The sequence below is a fragment of the Lactuca serriola genome, chromosome 4 (assembly GCF_051521515.1).
Source record: "Lactuca serriola cultivar US96UC23 chromosome 4, Lser_US96UC23_V15, whole genome shotgun sequence".
Taxonomy (NCBI): domain Eukaryota; kingdom Viridiplantae; phylum Streptophyta; class Magnoliopsida; order Asterales; family Asteraceae; genus Lactuca; species Lactuca serriola.
The window spans coordinates 221,941,882-221,966,683 of record NC_136411.1 but is presented as its reverse complement, the minus strand read 5'-3'; the positions used below and the strand labels follow the sequence as shown (position 1 = coordinate 221,966,683).

The 24,802-nt window shown below is 38.0% G+C and overlaps 1 non-coding gene and 1 pseudogene across 1 annotated transcript; both read left to right on the top strand.

Annotated features, from left to right (window-relative positions):
- The first annotated feature begins 1,656 nt into the window (after positions 1–1,656).
- Positions 1,657–5,289, top strand: LOC145099195 (uncharacterized; annotated as a pseudogene).
- A 19,175-nt stretch (positions 5,290–24,464) lies between these two features.
- Positions 24,465–24,571, top strand: LOC145103574 (small nucleolar RNA R71). The gene has a single exon (XR_013706658.1). It is a non-coding gene; the product is annotated as a small nucleolar RNA R71 (small nucleolar RNA).
- The last annotated feature ends 231 nt before the right edge of the window (positions 24,572–24,802 follow it).

The window sequence follows — 24,802 nt, the reverse complement described above, 5'->3', positions numbered from 1 at the left end:
AAAATTGGTCAATAAATTTTTTAAGTATTTGGAGGCATCCTAAGCAAAGCTTAGACCAATTAAAGGATCACGGATGGTCGATGACCCACAATTGGTTGGATGACATCAACCCGACTAACCCGAATGACGTATTCGAAACCGACTATCATTTGTAGGTAAAAAAAACAAATTTAAAAGAATTTGACTCTTCAAACTTGGGAATAGGAGAATGGTAGAGAGAGAGAGAGAGAGAGGATGTGGCGGAATCTAGCCATATGCGGTCAAACCGCATTGATGACTGCAAGGTGGGGACGGTGTTCGCCATTCCCATCGTGGCAAACCGTGCCCACACCCCTTAGGAACAAAAAAAAAACCATATCTTCGTCGTTCAAATATTGAAAAGAAAGGTTTCTTGAAGCTTGTTTTTTTTTGTGCGTATCCAATGGCTACTAGGTCTACTCAACGTACCAAAAGAAAAAATCTATAAATTTCGAGTCTTTATTAGCTTAAACTTTTACCCGGTTTATCCGGACCCAAAAGACCTATGCCCGAAATAGCCAAAACCCAAATAAGGCTATTATTAAAACCCAAAACTAGAACATGGAGAAACATCAATACATAATATCTAATTTTGAAAATATGAATTTTAATAAATAATTAGAGTCCAATAATAATAATTTAAATAAGTACTGTTCGCAAGAAAAAAACATGTGCCCAGATGACTTGAATTTAGGTTGAATTAAAAAAAATTATTATACAAATATGATTTTTTTCAATTTATATAATATATAATAATAATATAATAATAAATAAATAAACAAATTAAAACTATTAAAACCTAATGGATGACACGTAGTCATATTATAAAAATAATTAACAAATCCAAATCTAATTTCTTTCCTTTGATCTCACGAGTAACACCAAATCTAATTTCTTTCATTGTGATTTCACGAGTAACACAAGCATTACCGATAATCTCTACAATGACCACCACCGTTAATGTCTGTCTCGGCCACCACCACCAGCAACGTTAACCTTAACAGACAGCCCCTAAAATTCTGGTTCCTATCAAGGCATATCGCATTCCTGACCTCCAGTGCAGTAGTCGATTATAGGGAAAATACGAACCCTTGGCTGTTGATTCTATCTCCATGATTCATGGGCGAGTGATGTTTTTCTTGGTAAGTTTTCTAGTTCTGTATTCTTTTTGACCTATTTCTTATTAATTGATTTCAAAAACTTTTGTGTAAACAAAATACTGACGCTGTTACAAAATATACACAAAAAGTTTTGTGTAAAGCAAATTTCTGAAGTTGGTACTTTCCCATCACGTTATATAACAATATATATCCTTGTTTAATTTATGTGTTTTGTTTGATTGGAAAGTTGGAAAATGTCAGAAAAAGTAAATTTGGTCCAGGTTCCTCTAATATTTGATTGATTAAAATTAATGCAGTGAACATCAAACAAAGATATTGCATCGCCCCTGATCATCCGGTTGTTGTCTAATTAATTAGATAATAAGGTATGTTCTCATTGGAACGTTAGATCTTCAATTTAACTATTACTACTTCCTAGTGTCTCCATAACACATGTTGAAAGTAATTAGTAAATATATATCAACCATTAATCACGAATGCTATTTTTTTTCTTACAATTTTGGTATACCTTAGCAGAATGAGCAATACGGCTAGGAGTTGGATGTATGATAGACTAGATGCCGATGGATATATTTCACCTATTTTCACAAATGGATTGAAGACATTCATTGAATTTGCTTGTAGTAATCAAAGTTTTATGGATGGAGATAAAATTAAATGCCCTTGCAAAAAATGTCTAAACAGAGCATTTCAAGAAGTTGAAGTTGCAAAGTTTCACTTGTCTAAGTTTGGTTTTATTCCGAACTATTATTTATGGAATAAACATGGAGAAACATCAATAGGTAGTACTTCATTTGGGATGGATGATACACACTCTCCTTTTAATAAACACCATGATCCCTCTTACAGTGAAATGGTTAAGGATGCTGCCGGTTATGACTTTATAGAAAGAACTTTTGATGAGGATCCAAATCCAGAGGATAAGAAGTTCTTTGATATGCTAGAGGCTGCTGATAGAGAATTATGGTCAGGTTGTAAAAAAGCAACTCAATTTTCTATTGCCGCTAGACTATTGAATATCAAATCAGAATATCGCATCCCTGAGCAATGTTTTAATGCAATATGTCAATTGATGAAGGATGGGTTACCAGAAGATAATAACATGGTTGATAGTTTGTATGAGACAAAGAAGTTAATACAAGCACTTGGTCTACCTGTGGAACATATTGATTGTTGTAGGTCTGGATGCATGTTATATTGGAGGGATAACAAGGATCTTGATCAATGCAAATTTTGTGAAGCGTAGAGGTATAAATCTTCAACAAATTCTTCTAAGTGTTCACGTGTAGCTTACACCCGAATGCATTACCTGCCTTTAACTCCAAGGTTGAAAAGATTATATGCTTCTCAAGCAACAGCCGCTTCCATGCGATGGCATGCTGAGGATCATGGTCATGATGCTGGAGTTATGTGTCATCCATCTGATTCCGAAGCTTGGAAGAAATTTGATATCAATCATCCTTCATTTGCAGCTGAAAGGCGTAATGTTAGGTTGGGCCTATGTACAGATGGATTTCAACCCCATGGAACCTCAGGATCACAATATTCGTGTTAGCCCATTATCATTACACCTTATAATTTGCCACCGTCTATGTGTATGAAAGAGCCTTACATGTTTTTGACTGCAATTGTGCCTGGACCCAAGAATCCTAAGGATAAGTTAGATGTTTTCCTTGAACCTGTTATTGACGAACTAAAGAAATTATGGGAAGAAGGTGTCTTAACATATGATGTATCGTTAAGACAAAATTTTCAAATGAGAGCCGCTTTAATGTGGACAATTAGCGACTTCCCGGCTTATGGAATGCTTTCAGGTTGGTCAACTTCAGGGAAGTTAGCATGTCCACATTGTGGGAAATCTTCACAAGCATTTAGGCTTCCAAATGGTAAGAAGATTTCTTGGTTTGACTGCCATAGAAGATTCCTCAAATCTGATCACCCATTCAGACTAAGTAAGACTAAATTCACCAAGAATCGGGTAGAAAGAAGGAATCCTCCTCCAATTATGACAGGTGCAGCAATTTTAAGGGAAATTGAAGATTATGGTTTCGTAAAAGTGACAGAAGCTAATTCTTATGTAGTAAATAAATCATGCAGCAAGGTTAAGTGTGGTTGGAAAAAGAGAAGCATATTTTGGGATTTGCCATATTGGAAAACAAATCTTATAAGACATAATTTTGAAGTTATGCATGTTGAGAAAAACTTTTTTGAAAATTTGTTTTACACCGTAATGGATGTTAAAAACAAGACAAAGGATAATGTAGGCGCAAGAGCTGATTTAAAACTATTATGTAGCAGAAAAGGGTTTGATAAAAATCAAGTTACAGGCGAGTATCCAAGAGCACCTTATGCATTATCTAAGGAACAAAAGAAAGTCATATGTAAATGGGTAGAAAGTTTGACATTCCCAGATGGTTATGTTTCAAATCTAGGGAGGTGTGTAGATTTGAGCACATGTAGAGTCTTTGGAATGAAGAGTCATGATTGCCATGTTTTTATGCAAAGATTGTTGCCAATTGCATTTCGTGAGATGTTGCCAAAAAAGGTGTGGGAAGCAATTACCGAGTTAAGTCTTTTCTTTAAAAGATTAACTGCATCGGTAATTACTGTTGAAGACATGAAAAGGATTGAAGATGAAATTCCCATAATTCTTTGTAAATTGGAAGGTATTTTTGTCCCCGGCTTTTTTGACTCAATGGAGCATTTGCCGATACATTTGCCATATGAAGCGAAGATAGCAGGTCCCGTCCAATATCGATGGATGTATCCATTTGAAAGGTTAATTTTGTACTTTACATAGTATTCCTAACAAATAATTGTTGAATATAAATTAATATGTTTATTGAATTTTGTGTTGTAGATTACTCCATCAGTTGAAAAAGGATGTTAAAAATAAAGCTAGAGTGGAAGGTTCAATTTGCAACGCATTCTTGGTTCGTGAAGCATCAATATTTTGCTCTTACAATTTCGAGCCTCATGTTTATACACGTAACCGAAAGGTTCCTCGAAATGATGATGGAGGAGCTAAAGACGATGATGAAGAAAAGTTGACTATATTTTCACATCCTGGCCGCCCATATGGAAAACTCAGGAGGAGAAGGTTAACTGATATGGAATTTAATGCTGCACATTCTTACATATTAGTTAATGAAGAAAAAGTGCAACCGTATCTTAAGTAAGCTTCTAATCGATATTCCAATTCATTTTTTAGTCAAGACATGAGTTCAAATTATTTTATTTCTTATGTTTACACCGAATATGAAAAGTTGTTGAAAGATCTATATCCTGATATAAGTGAACATGATCTCCAGGCAGAAGTGGATAAAAATTTTGCGTCATGGTTTGAGAATTATGTGAGTTCACAGTTGTTATTATTAAATTATTATTCTTTTTTTCAATATTCTTATGTACTTCTTTATTTGTCATATAGGCACGCCAAAATCAAATAAAGAACAAGTATATATATGATCTTTCTAGAAAACCTTTAAGGACAGTGAAATTATATAATGTCTATTTTGTCAATGGTTATAAGTTTCATATAGAATCATATGGTGCTAATAAATCAACAATGAATAGTGGAGTGTGTATAAGTAGCGAATCATGTGATTACTACGGAAGGTTGGTGGAAATATTAGAAGTTGAATATCCTGGTTTGCCGGTTAAAAGCACAATATTGTTCAAATGTGATTGGTATGATCCAACACCTGATATAGGAGTCAAGGTCCACAATCAATATAAATTGGTTGATATAAAAAAACGAAGAAAGTTCAAGAAGTTCGAGCCATTTGTTTTGGCTATGCAAGCTACTCAAGTTTGTTACATACCATACCCCAGCATGAGGCAGAACATATCTGATTGGTTGGCTGTAAGTAAAGTTAAACCTCGAGGATGGATTGATGTGCAAAATAGTGATTATCAAAAAGATGTTGCTTTTCAAGAAGATGAAGTTGAAGCAAATGAAATCATTTGCAGCACGGAAGAACCTTCCACAAGTGCACATGATGAAACAGTTGAGTATGGCGACATCTTAAGCAACGTTTCTGATGATGAAAGTAATGATAACAATGAAGGTGAGTTTGAGTATAGTTCAACGACAAATGAAGAAGAAGATGTTGGAGGAGATGATCATTTTGATTATGATAGTGATTAACATGTCAATAATTACCTCCAACTATGGTGTCAAGATAGAGGTTGGTGACTGTTCTGGTTAATCATTTCTTAACTTTTGGAAAAATTTGCCCCTAAATATTTTTTCCTTACTTTTTCTTATCAGTCTTTAGCATTATATTTTTAAATAGAATTTTTAACAGTACTTATCTTATCAGTACAACACCTTTTTCAGATAACACTTGATGAATGTTTCTTTTTTACTTCATGGGTTAATAACTTAGGTTCTGTTTTGTTGGAGGGAAGGAAATGATAAACGAATGAAATATTTAATCAAGGGTAAAATGGGTACTTTTCATTCCTTGAACGAAGGAATGAGAAAAAAACAGGGGGGGATGAATAAAACCCGCATTTTGAAGGAATGACATTCCTTTAGGGATTCGTCATTCCTTTCCATGTGATCAACCAAACTATGCAGATTGTGTTTGTGCCTTGCTATTTCCTATGAGATATCAAATCATATCAGCATTTTTTTTAATTTTTTTCTGTTTTTGTTTTCGAAACTATGCAGAAGCATTCTTGTTTATGGTGAGGGACTCATTGATTAGTGTATCACGCATTTAAGGCTTTACAAGAGAACTATTTATGCTGTAACTGGATAAATGTACTATAAAACGCCCAAAAGGGTAAATTTGGAAACTGGATAGTTAGTTGGTGGGGAGCAAAGGAGAATAAAATGATGGAAGATTACTCTGATTGTCATGATATGTTTGTGCCAGCAGATTTTTTGCTCAGAACTTTTGCTTGATCAATGGATATTCCCTAGTGTCTTTTTTGTATTTTATTTTCATCAAATCATCTAATACAATCAACTTATTCTTCCCTAATTCACTACACTATGTTATGTTGATTTACATCAACATTTGTTTTCTATCATGGTGATTTTCCCTACAATATGTTGCATGCCTCATGGCAGGGGTATTATAGTCCTTTCAGTGTTTTACTTTTTTAGACTGCTAGTTTATTAGTCCCTGTTTAACATAAATTATATTTATGGTTCCTCTACAAAATAAAATTACAGTAATGGTCGCTAAATATTTTTTTTGTAAGAAATTGTAACATGCTTATAATTATTGAAAGATATAACAACCTACCTGATGACTACATGAAAGAAATAGTCCCATTTACATGTAATTAACAATAATTTATATTTTCTAATGTCTAATATATCTTTTACTCATAATTTTAGATGGAAAGAGAGACAATAGGGAAAAGATTTACTGCATCGGTGAAATCAGGGAGAGAAAGGGGTCCACTCTTTGTTAGCTTTAAGACAAGATCCACACAATCAAGAACACTAATTGTAGTTTTTCAAATTGACCCTATAAGATACTTATCATCATAATTCATGAATCATGCTTTTACCATGGAGGATAAACTATTATTGTTTATAAAATGCATCAAGATGTCAAAATATAGTAAAATACTTATAGATAAAAGCGTTAGTTGGTTATGTTTTTTCTTAAAAAAATAGTAAAATACTTATATATTTGACAAAAATTCATTAATATGTGACTTTTGACTCATTCCTTTATATTTTAAATCATATCCATATATAACCTCGTATTACCTTTTCCTTATTCCTGATTTATCTCCTAATTTATTGTATATATAAGTACATAAGTTTATTTTTTAAATAATACAATATACAATTTACCATATACAGAATAGTTATAAACAAAATAGCAATTCAAATATTTTAAATTCATCCCCCCACACCCGGCAAAACAAATCTCGCTATATCCACTCCCTTCAAAACTGTTTCCCCATTAATTGCCCACGTCAAGGAGAATTTAGAGTACGTCTGTGCTCTTCGTGGTTTCCTCTCGTCTTCTAGGTCTTTTCAGTGTTTCTGATCAAAGTGTTTCCCCCGTCTTCCAGGTATGTTTTCTTTTGTTTCTTCTCTCTTCTTCTTAGTCTTCTGTCTTTTATAACTATCAGCAATATAAAATTAATAATGGAGTTTTACTTACGTCAGCGTTGCTTCTGTTTAGTATATTCCAATTGAATTTATCTTTTCTCATTCTCTGTTTTATGCGACATTTACGTTATGATAAAAAAAAAATTTGATCGACTTCTCTTGTTTATACAATTATATTTAGATGTTGCGATTTGATAACAATATTATACGAAACATGTGTTAGATCATGACAGGATAATAATTAGTACAATAGTTTTTTATTTGAATCTATTGAAAAGTAGTAACAATTGTTTTCTAGTTGAATTTTGATACTCGGTATTTTAAAATGTTATCTGATGTATAGAACATTTAATCATGTTTACTAGTTTATGCCAATTGTTGCTTTCTAATCCACCTGATATGTTTACTTTCATATATCTTTTTGTAACATAAAATAACTGGAACAGATCTACTAACATATAAGTCAAATTATATAACAAAATGGTCACTATTTAAAATAAAATTACAGTAGCGGTTCATGTGTCAACCTTTCCTCCTATGTCATCTTCTATGAACATTTATTCCACCAACATCATACATACTCATAATATCAACATAATGAAATGGTCCCATTTGATGGCTACTTCTATTACTATATGTATATGGTGCAGCTAGCAGGAAAGATGTCTCCATTCCCATTGAAAGGAGTTCCAACAGGGCCACACAAACATATGCATCGCTTGTTATAAGGGTCTACTAATGAAGCATCTATACCTGCATTGTCATCATCTACAGTCCCACAATTTGGTACTGTACCCGTGCCTGCGTCCAACACTACATCCACACAGACATTCACACGGATAACTTCTACTCCTCCACTAGTTGGTACTATATCAGCCCCACGATCCACACCTTCATCCACAACAGCCCCATCATCTACCTCTGCATCCAAAACGACATTCACATCGGCAACAACTACCCCACCAATGTTTGGTACTCTATCAATGCCTTCATCCACACCAGCTCCATCATCAGCCCCTTCATCAACACCAACTCCATCATCTACACCTTTATCCACAGCAGCTCCATCATTAATCCCTTCTTCAACACCACTTCCATCATCCACCCCTTCATCCAGAACAGCTCCGACGACACCGCTTGATGAACAAAACGAAACACGAATAGACGGACGCTTACCTATTACAGTTCAGGCAAAGGAGTAAGTTAAAATAGTAGTTAATTTTCATATATTTTGTTCAAGTTTGCTTAATTTCATAATTTTTATCAAAAATGTACGTTACAATCATTATGATGTTTATTTTGTTATGTAGGTTATCACCTTCAGGTAAATGTTCCTACATAATTAAAAAATCGTTCCTAGATAAAGTGGACCCAAAAGGATATAAGTGGGCAACTTTAAGTGAAGAGACAAAACAATTTTATTGGGAAGAGTTTCAGGTAAATGGTTAATTATTTATGGTTTTATTCACTTATTAGGCACATTGTTTACTCATACTAAGGATCATGACGGAAAGACATTCCTAGATGAAAAGGCGAAAAAAGTTCATGTAAGTTTATTTAAGTAATTCGGTGATATTAAATTAAAGATCTTGTATAAATTGTATATTAATACCTTGATAACATTGTAGGATTTTATTGAGTCTCGACGTGCGTATTTGGAACTATTAGGAGAGGAAGTGGATGAAAATGAGTTGTTTTATACAGCTGTTGGAGGACATGACCGTAAAAGAAGAGTTTATGGGCTTGGATCATATGGAAGATCCATTTTTCCTGGAAATTCTTCTGAAGCATGCAGTTCACCGGATACAAATTTGGAAAAACATCACCTTGAGGCCAAGATCCAGAAACTAGAGGAAACTATTGAGCAACAAAAAGTCGACTTGGATGAAGTGAGAAACACGATCAATGATATGAGAAACATGATTAACTAGTGATATTTTCTTTAATTGTGCGTTTATTATTTGTAGCTACCTTTTACTTTTTAATTAATTTGTCTTAAGTTTTGGACAAAGTAAGAAAATATTGGATGCTACAATATTTTTATGAAGAATTTATGCAATTTTGTTTTATTTTATCTTGCATTTTCCTAATGTTTGTTGTTAGAAAGTTGGTTTAGAGATAATTTTCTAGTAAATTTTGTTTGTATTTTGCTATGGAATTGATCTTGTCACCATTTTTCACTATGGAACTAGTTTGTAGTTATTTTTGTATTCATTTATCTACGGATTTATTTTGTAGTTAAATTACTATGGAATTTTTACGAATGTTATTCCGTCATGTTTTGTTTGCTATGGAAGTAGATAGTAGTGAATTTGCTACGGAATTTCCCCGTCATGGAATTTGCTATGAAATATTTGTTACGGAATTTGTTTGTAGTGAGCTTACTACGAAATAGTTGCTACGAAATTAGTTTGTAGTGCTTTTGCTATAGAATATTTTCTACGAAGTTAGTCTGTTGTGAGTTTGCTACGGATTTGCTATGGCATGTTCCGTAATTAATTTGCTATAGAATTCCTACGAAAAATTTTGTAGGCACTACGCTACAGATTTACTACGGATATTGTTGTAGCTATTTTGCTATATAATTCCTACGAAAAATTTTGTAGGCACTTCGCTACATATTTATTACGGATATCGTTGTAGCTATTTTCCTACGGAAGAGGGGTGTAGCAAATTCCGCATCAAAGGGCCTACGGATTCCGTAAGGATCCTTTAGCTACAAAGAATTTTACTACAGAATGGTGTCGTAGAAATTTACGTAGTTAATCATGTTTGCCTACGGAATTACATGCTTTAGCTACGGAATTTTTCCATAGCTAAATCAACTTTTTCTTGTAGTGGCTAGTGAATGCTACGGCTACCCCCGCGGTCTTACAACACTTTCCATACTACCTGATTGCTAGTGAGTTTTATGGCTACCCCCGCAGTCTTACAACACTTTCCATACTACATGATCACTAGTGAATGCTACGGCTACCCCCACAGTCTTACAACACTTTACATACTACCTGATCGCTAGTGAATGCTACGGCTACCTCCGCAGTCTTATAACACTTTCCATATTGGTCGAACACGCACTCAACCTAACACACAATTGAACTTAATTCATGGCTAGAATCCCAACCTGATTCCCCAAATTCTGCTATCAAGTACCGTGAAGATGTGATTCCCATGCTAGGGAGTTTTACCGAACTCCCAACTCACACAACCATCAAACCAAACAACCACTTATTCCTCCTCTCTCCCTGTCGGGATGTGAAACTTATCCAGTTTCAAAACTGCTCCTGCTTTTGCATTCCGGGACGATTCTCCCCCACTTAGCTTCGACTAATTCTTCACGATACATGAAAATTGGAGAATTCCCAATCCTTCTAACTTTCTGACGATCGATCCGATGACAACCATCTCTTTCCAACTAGTGCTCCGGTACTAGCCAATCCCAAATGATCACACACTTCTAAGAACTAGATGAACACTTCCTGAATACTAGTGAAACCGACAGTCTCTAATGCCTGAATGATCCCACACTCAATCTTTAAAACCAAAGGGTAGATGGTCCAACTAATACCTCATCAACGAGCTACTTCCTTTAGCGCCTTCATCCACCAATCAATAACGGTTACTAAAACCATTGAATCCTGACAATGTTGAATAACCATCCTGTGGGACCCTTTTCGTAGACCTCCCACATAATACCCTTCTTCCCAAGATGCTCCAAACAAGTCTCCCACTCTCGGGCTCTAGAAATCATTTCATTCAAGGTTCGCCCCCTGACTCACTCACCAGCTAAATCGTCCATAATTAAATTGTAGTAGCTAACGTAACCTCTGCCCTAAACCGGGCTACAACTACTTCCAAGACATTGTCTACAATCCTAAAAGTGCAATAGGTCGCATAATAAATCATTACCACCTGATACAAGAGATCTAAGGCAAAATGGACCTCACAATTACTTATGCTACGTCAACCCACCTGCGCTCACCGGAGCTGAAATAATGTTGCCTATCCATACAACCAAATGACCCCTGAGCTGGAATACAACCTGATCCTGGGTCACAAGCCTGCTCAATCCTTCGAGCTCGAAAACTGAAAGGGAAAAATCCTTTCCCTATAAAATGACAATCCAATCAATCATTAACCATTCCACTTCCAGCTGCAAGACCCCAGCTGAACATAATCATTACTCCTTTCTGGAGTCCCCGCGACTCACATTCCGACCTCGAGCAAAACCCTCGAAGCCTCAAATCTATAATCTCATGTGCTAGACTCTCCCATTCAACCCGCGGAATGTAACGAGTACAAAATATCTCACTGATCCCAAGTAACTGCAGCCCTCTTCTCGTCAGAATATCTCCCAGTAACAAGTACATGTATTGGAAAGCTCGACCAACTCCTCCCCTTGTCGTTGTTACAGCTGATGTAGCTGATGTGGCAGCCATCTCGGTAATGGCTGCATAGCGCTCATCGAAATACTCAACCATGATGGCCGTAATAGACCCAAACATCTCCGAAAACTGTCCCCGGACAATCCCCAATCACCTCCTATCAGATGATCTCACTGACACGGTTCTCTGACAATGTTGGCATGTCCTAGCTGCTAGCTTCTGATCCTAACCTGGATCCGGTCTCAAGACGTCTCTTAACCACCCTTTTGGTAAGACACCAGAAAGATCTCTGATAATCCATATAATGATAGGGTACAAACTCCCAACCCAACCCTAGGGGTTGTGACTTCCTTGCTACGCATATGGGTCATGTGCTCTCAGTAGTACGACCCCATATTACCTTCCACACCTACCCATATTTGTCTCAAGTATCATCACAACTACCTAACAATATACATAATCATAGTGAGCACTCAATCCTCACTCCTATAGGAATGAAAAATATCTCGTAACTGGCCTCCTGGCATCACACAACCCACCCATGAAACTTCCACCAACGCTACAACACTCGTGTATGCTAGCCATACATAACGTTAGACCCCATAGACATCCGAATACTCAGTCCTACTATAAGTCCACAACCAAACAAGGAATAGGAAAGAGAGATAAACCAAATATTCTCAGCCAATAAGATCTTAATTATGTATAACTTACAATGCATACACTGGGCAACTATAGTAATGATCTCAATTTCATATAAGGAACACCCTAGGCTAGCAGGCATCATGTAATCAGGCAATTCTATGATGCAATTTTTGAAGATCCATAACCTAGTAGTAGCATGTTGTTCTAACATATCACAATATTAAATAACTGTATGGTATTTTTGGGTCTACTTACTGGCTCCGACTGATTGTACACTTGCGTCCTCCATTATTATTTTTGAAAACCATTTGAAAATCTTTTCCTTGATTTGAGACTGGAATCACACGAGTGTTCCACCAATTCACTCAAACCAAGGCTCTGCTACCAACTTGTAACACCCATAAAATTCAAGCCAATTTAAAACTTTTTCAAACGTCCAAAAGCCATTAATTATTACAAAATATTTTCAAAATAGTTTAATAACAGTGTATCCCAGAAACATAAACATAAATGTGAGGATCTGTATGATCACACCTTTGTCTTTCCGCGATCATCTGATGTACCTGAAATAATAAACTAAAACTGTAAGCACAAAGCTTAGTGAGTTCCCCCAAAGTACCCATACACACAACGATACACATATAATCACAAACCACTTACTATGGGTCCAATCAAGCATCGGGTTGGAATACCCCATGCCCAATCAACCTCCGAGTCTAGGCGTCCATCCGGATGGAATACCCCAGGTTCGAATGCCAGTATATATACAATGGGTTCAGTCATCCTCGGGATGGAATACCCTCGCCCACAACCATCGGGTTGGAATGCCCACATACTACGAGTCCAGTCATCCTCGGGATGGAATACTCACGACCCATAACCATCAGGTTGGAATGCCCAGGCATGTTGGCTCTCGCACAAAATAGATAAGCCTCAACCACTAGTTAAACATGTGCACATATATCAGCTAATAACATTCTATAGACAAACAAACTGATCTAACAGATCATAACAACATAGTAACATCCAATCTACTAGATAAGCGTACAATGTGATTGGGTGTAATTCATAACTCCATTCCAATGGCCCAAAAGTGGGTCCCAATAAGTCCACGGCCCATAAATCTAATATTAGGGTTTTCTAACCCTAATTAGGATTTACAACCCCATTTTAGCCCAATAGGCCCAATAGCTAGGTCTTTTGAATAATTAGGGCTTCATTGCACCCATTAGGATTTTTTAGGCCCATTAGGGTTTTATTCGCCTTGTCCAAACATCCCAAACGAGTCCAAAACGCAAACGAGGCACACCGCCACCCAACACGGCGGCTGGTGGCGGCAGGAGGTGGCAGCCACCACCTTACGGTGGTGGCTTTTGAGTTTCTTTTCATTCTTCTACTTTCTAATTACATATTACAGTGCTTTATACCAAAATAAACACACATACGCTCCACGCAATACAACAGCAGTACACACACCTAAATACATGTACAACACACACACAACCACCTCCCACGGTGACTGGTGGCGACGGTAAAATGGCAGCAAGCGGCGGAACAGCGGCAACAAGTGGCGGAGATGAGTTTTCCTTTCAGTTCCTGGCCAATAAAAACCTACACATCAATAACGTTACGAAAATGGACATAGACACAACCAATCATGCACACAGCCACCTTCGCATGGTGGCTGGTGGCGGCAGAAAAGAACGACATGGTGGCGGCCACCATGGTTTCCATCCATGGTGGGTTTTTCTTGAGTTTTCTCTAGCCAAACATGCTCCCACAACCTTTCCAGGTTCTAATAGCAGCTCCATCTCTTGCAGATATGATATAACAGCTCCCAACCACCGACTAGGTGGCTGAGGAGGCTGGAACAGCAGAAACGGCGACCGTAGGTGTAACACCCTATATCTGGTATGTCTTGGACCCTTAAGATTTTTTTATGAGCATAGTTGGTCCCTCGAGTACGTTGGTCGTACCTTTGGGTACTCTTAGCGTACTCTACATGATTGATCGCGGAGGAGTCTCACGTATGTTGGGCATACATGAGGGTACGCCGGGCGTACACATCAGGGAGTCAAAACCCTATTTGAAGGACTTGAGACCTATTTAAGCAACCTTAAGTCCCTTGGACTTAGCCCTAGAGAGCCTCCACTGCCTTAGAATGCCCTTATACTCCAGAGAACTTGTGTGAGACCATTTTGAGCTTAGAGAAGTGCTTTGTGACTCTTTTAGTGTCCATTCCAAGAAAAAGAGGTGGTTCCACAAGCTTGGAACGAGTTGGTGCTTCAAGATCCTGCATCTTAGTCATCTTGCAAAGCTTCTGGAGGTATAAAGCTTGCACCTTTCCATCTTAATCTCTAGATCTAGCTAGGGTTTCTTGTTTGGTCCTTTTTTTGGATGATTTTGTACCTTCTTGTGAGTTAAGCAACTCTAGGAGAAGGAGTAAACATATCTGAGGTCCTTTGGTCCTCTAGTACCATAAAATGGATGCTTGATGAGAGGTTTGGCCTCATGCATGGGTTAAAGACCTTGGAAAGGTCTTAAAGGAGAAGTTGGGGGTGTATGAGTCATGTAAAGGCATAAAGGTACCAACTTTATGCCTTAGGACATCTTTACAGAGTTAGATCTGGCTTTTGGACGTAAAGGACTAGAGTATTAAGCACTTAATGGGGAAAGTACTTAAACTGAGGATACGCTAGGCGTAACTCATTGTACACGAGGCGTAGTCCCATGTCCCAATACGTTGCGCGTAACAAGATGGTACGTCGAGCGTACGCAATGCAGATGGGTCGCACCTGTTTTGGGCCCTTAGGTTAATTGGGCCTCATTTGATTATTGGGCTTGGTATAATTTGGGAATTATGAGTCATATAATTATTGCGAGCGATGGAATTAGTGTTGGGCCTTTATTGGGCCAAGAAGTCCATTACGGATTTTGGGCTTGGGCTTTGGGCCCATTAGCAAAGGATGCACATTAGGCCTTATGGAAGGGTTGGCGAGCTGGGTTCTCTTGATTAACCAAAGTTCTAACATCGATTAATATTATCATTCAGCTTGGGAGGTTTTGGACTGTTAAAAGAGCAACTATTGTATTTAGCAGAAAAAGGTGAGTCTCCTCACCATACCAATGTGTATAAGGCACCACGGCTGGCCCATTATGTGATTATGATACATGTGTTAGACATCATGTGATTTGATATGTTAAGTGATGGTGTCCGTATGGAAGACCTCAGGGGGGTTCCTGAGGCACTTAGGTATAAGACCTTGGAGGGTTTCCGTGGCATCCTAGGTCAAAGACCTCGGGGGGTTCCCGGGGCATTGGGCTAAGACCATATGGGGGTTCCCATGGCACCCGGAGTAAGACCCTGGAGGGTGTCCAGGGCTTCCTTATGTGATTGGCATGTATGGTTTATGTGTTATGATTAGATGTTTAGCTAGCATGTTATGTTATACGTGTTTGTGTAGGTGTGCTCTGGGGAACTCACTATGCTTTCAAGCTTACCGTTTGTGGATTTGTTTTAGGTACATCTGAGCCCAAAGGAAATGGCAAGGAGTAATGGCGTAATGTGTACTCTATCTCTACCTTCCTAGTGTCTTTTGGGACACTCTGATGTTTTTAAAATATGATAATGATGTAATGAATGTGAATTTCAAAACAAATGATTTTGGGATTTTATGGTTTATGCAAATGTTTTTATTATTGAAAAATGGAAAAAAAAATTGTAAAATGGGGTCGTTACAATAGAGCCACCGATGGCAGGATTTGACGTACACGAAGTTGACTCACCGAGAATGGCGAAGGAGAGGATAGGGAGAGGTGGCAGATGACCCTTACCAGCAGTTTTCTGGTCGCATATGACTCCTGTAACAATAATCTTAGCTCAGTTGTCAATCTTTGGCGGCCATCCCGGTTGTACACGACGGTTCCGATGGCGGAGCTGTGATAGCAGAGATCGTCAGTGACCAGTGACGGCTGGAGGTGTACCAAGGGTAGCGGCGGCTGATCTATGAGGCTTAGGGTTTGTTTCTAGGAAACGATCGGGAGGGGGTCACCGGGTATATCCCGTGTCCTCATACAACTTTGGTCCATATTTCCATATTCAGTCCCTCCCCATAAATTCTTTTCCTCTCAACCCTCAAACTTACCAAACAGCTCCTCCTAAACAAAACCCTTTTCAACTTAAGTCCAGAATTTACCATTTAGTCCCTACCCCCAATAATCTATTCAATAGAAGTCCAAATGATACCAAACACACCCCGACTTCTAAAATCCTTTTCAAAATAGATCCCAAAATTACACTTTAACCCCTGGAGATTCAAATCTTGTCATTAGGTTTACCGAAACCAACTCCCAGCTAATTATTATTTGATTATTTGGTTTTAGATTATAATAATATTAAATAATAATAATAATTACTTCTCGAGGTTTCGGGTTTATTATTTAATTATTATATTTTAAATGGGATGTTACAGAGTCATATATAATTGAGATCCTATAGACTTAGGACTTATGGTTCTAGTTTAAATCTTGTTCCTTGTTTGGTTGTGGGCTTAGGGTAGAACCACTTATTCGATGGTCTATTCAATCTTAATTATATATAACTTGTATACACCAAGTGATTCTAGAAGGATCTGTTATGGATTAAGTCATAGATTTTCATTTGAGGCGTCATTATTAAAATCCATAAGTTTATTTTACATAGACTTCTATTATGAATTGCTTACAAATAGTTTAAACTCGGAACACAATACATATAGAACCGATATAGTTCAATGACATCCGACTTATAACTACTACTGACTTACCATCATTTTGTCTTTAACCTTATGGTAGAAGAATGCCACCGTGAAAATCTAACAAGCATTTCAACAACACCATAGCAGCACCACCACCTCCACAATTTGACCATGTCGTTTTCCAGGCTGCTGTAAGAGCCGTTGTACCGGCCGCCATGTCACAAATCAGCACCAATGCTACCAGTGGGGCAGGAAATGGCACAACAAATTCTAACTAGGGAGACAGTCAGGGATGCTCAAGCGAATGTTCCTACAAAGACTTCACTAATGGCAAACCCAAATCCTTCAATGGAAGCGGAGGTGTCATCACTCTAATGCAATGGTTCGAGAAAACTGAATCAGACTTCAAAATTTGTGCATGCCCCAAAACAAGCAAAGTCAAATTTGCAGCTTGCACTTTCTCTGATAAGGCCCTTAACTGGTGGAATGGCCATGTCAAGTCATTGATCCTCCTAGTGGCTAATTCGATGAGCTAGGAGGACTTGAAGATTTTAATGTTGGGAAAGTATTGCCTAAGGGGCGAAGTGAAAAAGCTGGAACAGGAGCTATGGAACCTCAAAATGACAAGCTCTAACATCGCAGCCTATACTGCCAGATTTAGTGATCTAGCAGTATTGTGTCCCGGGATGGTCACCCCGGAGAGTAAAAAGGTGGAGAGATACATCTGGGGACTATCTACCTAGATTCAATGGAATGTGTTAGCTTCAAAACCAATTACTTTTGACAGTGCCAAACTCTTTGCCCAGAGACTCATTGATCACGGAGTCCACCAAAGCATAATGGCCCCTGTCCCCGAGAAAATGAAATGGGGGGACAATAAAAGAATGTTCTGGAATAAAAAGAAGAACCAACCGGCACACGACCCCGCCAAGAAACAACAAATTGTTGTTGTTCACGCTGCCACTACCCCTGCCACTCCAACGCCATTGAGACAATATGTTGGGAACTTAACCAAATGCAACTAGTGCAACTTTCACCACACAGGCGCTTGTCGGGAAATGCACTGCAACAATTGCAACAAAAAGGGGCATACAACCCGTTTCTCTAAGAGGCTAGCCTAACAAATCAGCCAGACTGCCAATGTCGAGGTAAGTCGAGCCTGCAACAGCTGTGCGGAGACCGGACATTTCAAAAGAGAGTGCCCAAAGGCAGGAAACACTAAAATTGGCAATGTGGGAAGAGTTTTATCCATAAGGCACGAAGAAGCAGTCAAAGACCCTACGGTGGTTACCGGTACATTTCTACTCAATAACTCATATGCATGCATACTTTTCAATAGTGGAGCGGAGAGGAGTTTCGTAAGCCACAAATTTAAGCACATACTCAATCAAAAACCACAATCACTCAATGAAATGTTCCAGTAGAAATGGAAAATGGTAAAACTGAAAGCACTAACGATATGTACATAGGATGCACTCTAACCCTAAACAAACATTCCTTCCAAATCAATCTAATGTTGATCACTATAAGAAGCTTTGATGTCATTATTGGCATGGATTGGTTAAGTCTTTACCGTGCCGATATCATGTGTTACAAAAAGGTTGTTTTCCTTAATCTTCCAAGTAATGAAACCCTCGTCATTTATGGCAACAAACCCGGCGCAAAGCTACAAATCATCTCTTGTGTCAATGCACAAAAATATCTACGCAAGGAATACCATGCCTTCCTCGCTCACGTGGTGGATAAGAAACAAGAAGTGAAAGACATCAAAGATATATCCGAAGTCTATAACTTTCCTGATGTATTCCTAGAAGACCTTCCAAGAGTACCACCTGCGCGACAAGTCGAATTTCGAATCGACCTAATTCCCGGAGCCACCCCTGTAGCCAAATCCCCATATCTTTTAGCACCAGCCAAAATGCAAGAATTATCTAGCCAATTGAACGAATTACTAACCAAAGGATTCTTTAGACCAAGCTTCTCGCCTTGGGGAGCACCAGTCCTATTTGTGAAAAAGAAGGATGGATCATTCTACATGTATCGATTACCGAGAACTGAATAAACTTACCATCAAGAATTGATATCCTTTACCTCGAATTGACGACCTGTTCTACCAACTTTAGGGAGCAAGCTATTTTTCAAAAATCGATCTAAGGTCAGTGTACCACCAACTACGAGTCCATGAGGAAGATGTTCCAAAAACTGCATTCATAACTCGTTATGGTCACTAGGAGTTTGTAGTAATGCCCTTCGGATTAACAAATGCACCCGCGGTGTTCATGGATTTAATGAATCGTGTATGTCAGCCTTACTTAGAAAATTTTGTGATTGTATTCACTGACGACATTTTGGTCTATTCACAAAGTGAAAAAAGAGCATAGTCAACACCTACGAAAAGTATTAGAGACATTAAGGACGGAGAAGTTATATGCTAAGTTCTCGAAATGTGATTTATGGATACAGAAAGTAGACTTCCTTGGTCACGTGGTCAGCAAGGAAGGGATACATTTCGATCCCTCCAAGATCAAGGCAATTGAAAGTTTGGCAGCACCAAGAACACCTACAAAAATCCGTTAATTCTTAGGCCTCACTAGCTACTACCGAACGTTCATACAAAACTTCTTCAAGATTGTTAAACCCCTCACCAACATGACTCGGAAATGTTTAACCTTCAAATGGGAGGAGAAGCAAGAATCTACTTTCCAAACGCTAAACAAGCCCTATGCAGTGCACCAATCACGTCTCTTCAAGAAGGGACAAAAGATTTTGTCGTCTACTGCGATGCATCCCAACAAGGGCTAGGTTGTGTACTTATGCAACGAGGAAAGGTCATTTCCTATGCCTCAATGCAGCTAAAGACTCACGAGGTCAACTACACAACACATGACCTTGAACTGGGAGCAGTAGTATTTGCTTTGAAGATCTGGAGGCACTACTTTTATGGTACGAAGTGCACAATCTTCACGGACCATAAAAGTCTCCAGCGCATCCTCAACCAAAAAGGGCTCAACATGAGCCAAAGACGATGGGGTAGAGCTACAAAATGATTATGAATGTGAGATTCGTTATCATCTAGGGAAGGACAATGTAGTAGTCAATGCCCTCAGCCGAAAGGAATACTCGGGCCGTCGAGTAAAGTCGTTGACCATAACTATCCATTCACACATGTCCACACAGATCAAAGAAGCCCAAATGGAAGCTTTGAAACCTAAAAATGTCATGGGTGAATCCTTGAGAGGAATGGATAAAAATCTTGAAATCAAGGGTAACGGATCTCGTTATCTCATGAACCGGATCTGGACACCGAAGTTTGGTGGGTACAGAGACCTTGTCATGAACGAGGCTCACAAGACTCGATACTCCGTTCATCCTAATTCAAACAAGATGTACCTACACCTCAAGAAACTATATTGGTGGTCGATCATGAAAGCCGAAATCGCTACCTATGTAGGCAAGTGTCTGACTTGTGCCAAGGTCAAGGTAGAATATCAGAAGCCCTCGGGTTTGCTGCAACAACCATAGATACCCAAATGGAGGTGGGAGTGGATAACCATGGACTTCATAACCAAGTTAACCAAGAAGATGGGTGGAGTTGCACCATCTGGGTGATCGTAGACAGGTTGACCAAATCCACACACTTCCAACCAATAAAAAGACGGATAAGAGGAAGAAGTTGACCAGAACATACACTAAAGAGATCATACGACTGCATGGTCTGCCAATATCCATCATTTTTGACAGTGATACTAGATTCACCTCACGGTTCTGGCAATCACAATAAAAATCCCTAGGAACTAAACTCAACATGAGTACGGCCTACCACCCACAGACCGACGGACAGGGCGAAAGAACTATCCAAACATTGGAGGATACGTTGAGAGCTTGCAAGATAGACTTTGGTAATGCTTGGGATACCCATTTACCACTCATCGAGTTCTCATACAACAATAGCTATCACACAAGCGTCGGAGTTACTCCATTCGAAGCCCTCTATGGCCGCAAGTTCAGATCACCTCTGCGCGGTGCTGAAGTGGGTGACACGCAACTAGCAAAGGGGCAAGTTCCTAACAGCACTCTCACCAGCCCTGAGATCATAAGGGTGACAACAGAGAAGATAGACCAAATTCGAGAAAGACTGAAAGTACCTCGAGATCGATAAAAGAGTTACGCAGATAAGCGACACAAACCCTTAGAATTTCAGCTTGGTGACCGCGTACTGTTAAAAGTCTCACCCTGGAAGGGAATGATACATTTTGGAAAGTGTGGGAAACTGAACCCAAGATATATCATACCATTTAAGATCCTCGCAAGGATTGGTCCGGTAGCTTATAAACTTCGACTACCACAAGAACTTAGTAACGTACACCCCACTTTCCACGTGTCCAATCTAAAGAAATGTCTGTCCGACGAAACTCTTGTAATTCCACTCGATGAAATCAAGATAAACGAGAGTATACGCTTCGTAGAAGAACCTGTGGAAATCATGGATAAGGAGATCAAAAGGACGAAACAAAACCGCATACCAATAGTAAAGGTTCGTTGGAACGCTAAGCGAGGACTTGAATTCACATGGGAACGAGAAGACCAGATGAAACAAAACTACCCACATCTCTTCCATAGCTCATGAGTAACCACTCTAGAACTAATTTTGGGACGAAATTCCTTCTAAAGGGGGGATGATGTGACAACTGGAAAATTTCTAGAACAAACAAGGTCTAAACTATAACCGTGTACAAGTGACTTCGCAATGTAACTTTGATGCAATAGAACTTTGAAAGGCAAAAGGGCATGTTTATATAAGTTAATATATAAATATATACTTTGAAAACCATTTGGTAATAAACCTTTAAAAGTCAATATAAGTCAACATTAGACCACATAAGACAATATAAGACAACACAAGACAACTCAAGTCAACAAATGTCAAATGAATTACACTGTTTTAGGGATTTCGGTTTTGGAAATCATATGGCATGAAATTTCAGTTGTTATCGATTAAAACCCCAAGACTTGGACCGAAATCACCCCTCATGGATACACCATAAGACCGAAAGCACCTATTTTAAGGCCCACTAGGACCGAAATCTCTTCACATGGACCGAAAACCCTTTATTGGATGATGCCATTACCGAAATCATCATTTTGAAGAGTGTACAAGGCGATTTCGGTCATGCCTTGACCGAAATCACCCCTATTTTGGCCGAAATTACCAAATGGTGGTCAAATGGTGTCACTTGATTGGTTGAAATTACCTTCCTAACGTGATAAGTACACATACCAATGTAAACATCAACTCACTGTCACTTCATTTCACTCTTATCCCATATATAAACCACAATTCGAAACTCATTTACAATTCTTCATTCATAGTCAAGCAACTTCACCTCATATTCTTTCAAGTCTTCAAACCCATTCTTCCCACTCTAGATTTCTCTAAAAAACAAGACTATCTTCCAAGCTAATTCCAGGATTCTTGTAAGTATTTCTCATCTAATCTAGTGTTCTTACAAAAAAATTCATGTTAGCTCATCAGATTTACACATTATTACGTGTTAAAAAAGATTAGGATACGACTACCTTCAAATGTTCTAACTTAAAGATCATCACCATCATCTTGTTATCAAACCGCAAATTCATATAAGGTGAGTTCATTCCCCTACATTTTTCATGACTTTTTGTATATTTTAGGGGGGATACAAGTGAGACACAAGAAAACTTGTGTAAAAATACAAACAGTTACTTATGTTTTCTTATATTCTATATACATTTAGGTGAAAATGATAAATACATAAAATAACGTTATTACCAAAATTATAAACTTTTACATGCAAAGTTGTTAAAACGCAAAGGTTTTCATTTCGAAGGAACATACATTTACAAACTATAGTAAGTATACGTTGAGGAATATTCACGCTATTTTACTCTTTTCGGACAATAAAATAATTATATAAAAATAGAATCATTTTTACATTATATAAGCACTATGAAAGGGTAATACATACATTTACAAGAAAAAGGGATTTTTCATACGTAAACCTATTGATACAAATGTTGTGAGACATTTGGCTTCACCGTACTTTTAAGTACGTAACTTATGTTCTGTATTATAAACCAGAATCTCTTGTAGGGAGAGTGTGATACTTGTGTATAGATCTATACAGGACTGACAATCCCGCACCTAAACTGTTAGCTACAGTTACACTGGTAGGTCTGGGGTGACAAATATCATAACATTCTGACGCCTGAAGAACGTCATCATAGGCCAACTAGTTTCTAGCATGGTTATAATAACTCACATGGGGTATTAACAATACATTTAGTTTACGGGGCTAACAAACAATTAACTGATTTTATCTAGATAAAACTACAGTATGCTATTTTTACAATACAATGGGCATTTTAGGAAAACATATACTTAAATGGTTTTATGTAAAGCAAAACTACGTAATACAGATTTTAAGCACAGAAAGCTTATACATATCGGTGTTGAGGTGACTAAGACTACAATTCATTTTAAAGGAAAATATCATATTTTCTGTAAAAATAGACCCTATCATTTTACAAGGAAAAACAGTATATTTTATCATACAAAACTCTTATGAACTTACCAACTTAATTGTTGATACTCTTTCAAAACTATTTGTATTCTCTAGAAATCACTAAAATAGGTAACCATCAGATTTTGAGGACGAGACGCTAAGGCGTCGGTTAAAAAATCATTTTGTCATCATATTCTAATTTATTTGGAAACATGTAACTCATTTGAAATAATATAACCTTTTAAATTATATCTATGATGGTTATGTTTACTTTGGTCACTATTATACTCGTTGTTATGATACTGTGCATGACATCATCTACCCCCGAACCTTTCTGCCGTTCTGGTTTTGGGGTGTGACATATTATGGATCTTTTCAGATGCTTCCATAAATCTATGGAGTACCGACTCGAAATCTATCTTCTTTTCAGGTGGTGGTTGCTATTTTTCATAGAATCCTCTCCCTGTTTGTCTATACTTCTCATCTTTCTATTTCTTGTATTCTTCACAAGGTAACCACCCCTTCTTAGGCTTTCTCTAACATTCATCATACTTGTCACCACTTAAATAGAACACTTGCACCTTCTTATTCCCATTTCATCCAAATCACGATCCTTGGTTAAGTGTGGACCACTATAATTGTCATAACCAACTCTTATGGCATGGATTGATTAATATAACTTTGTCATTTACCTTTCCATAGAGTCTAGCGTAGCTATAATTACACCAATATTCGTGTTCCCTCCATCTCCTTTTCCTCTTGTAACATCATCTCGTGGATTTTGGTACTCTAAGGAGTGCTTTTCAAACTCTTCAATCAATTCTTTAATAGTTACCGACTCCTTCTTTTTCATAGGCCCTTGTGAGTCAAGAAGTTGTCTAGTAGTTACATTCACTCCATCATAGAAGATGGAAACTTCTTGTTGAACATTCAAGTCATGTTGACGTCAACTTGTTAACAAGCCCTTGTATCATTCCCAAGCTTCATACAGTGACTCTGCCACCCCTTATTAGAAGTTAGCAATCTTCTTTTTGAGCTTTAAGATCTTCAAAGGTGGACTAAATTGCTAAATGAAAGCATCATGAAGATTAGCCCATGTAGTGATGGATCCAGGTGCAAGAGATTTCAACCATACCTTAGCCTCACCAGTAAATGTGACCGGATGTTTCCTTTGTAAAACGGATTCCTTGTCACATTAGGAACATGAAAGTAGTTGGCAATGTCTTTGACCTCATCAGTGTGCTTAAAAGCATCTTCATACTCTTTCCAT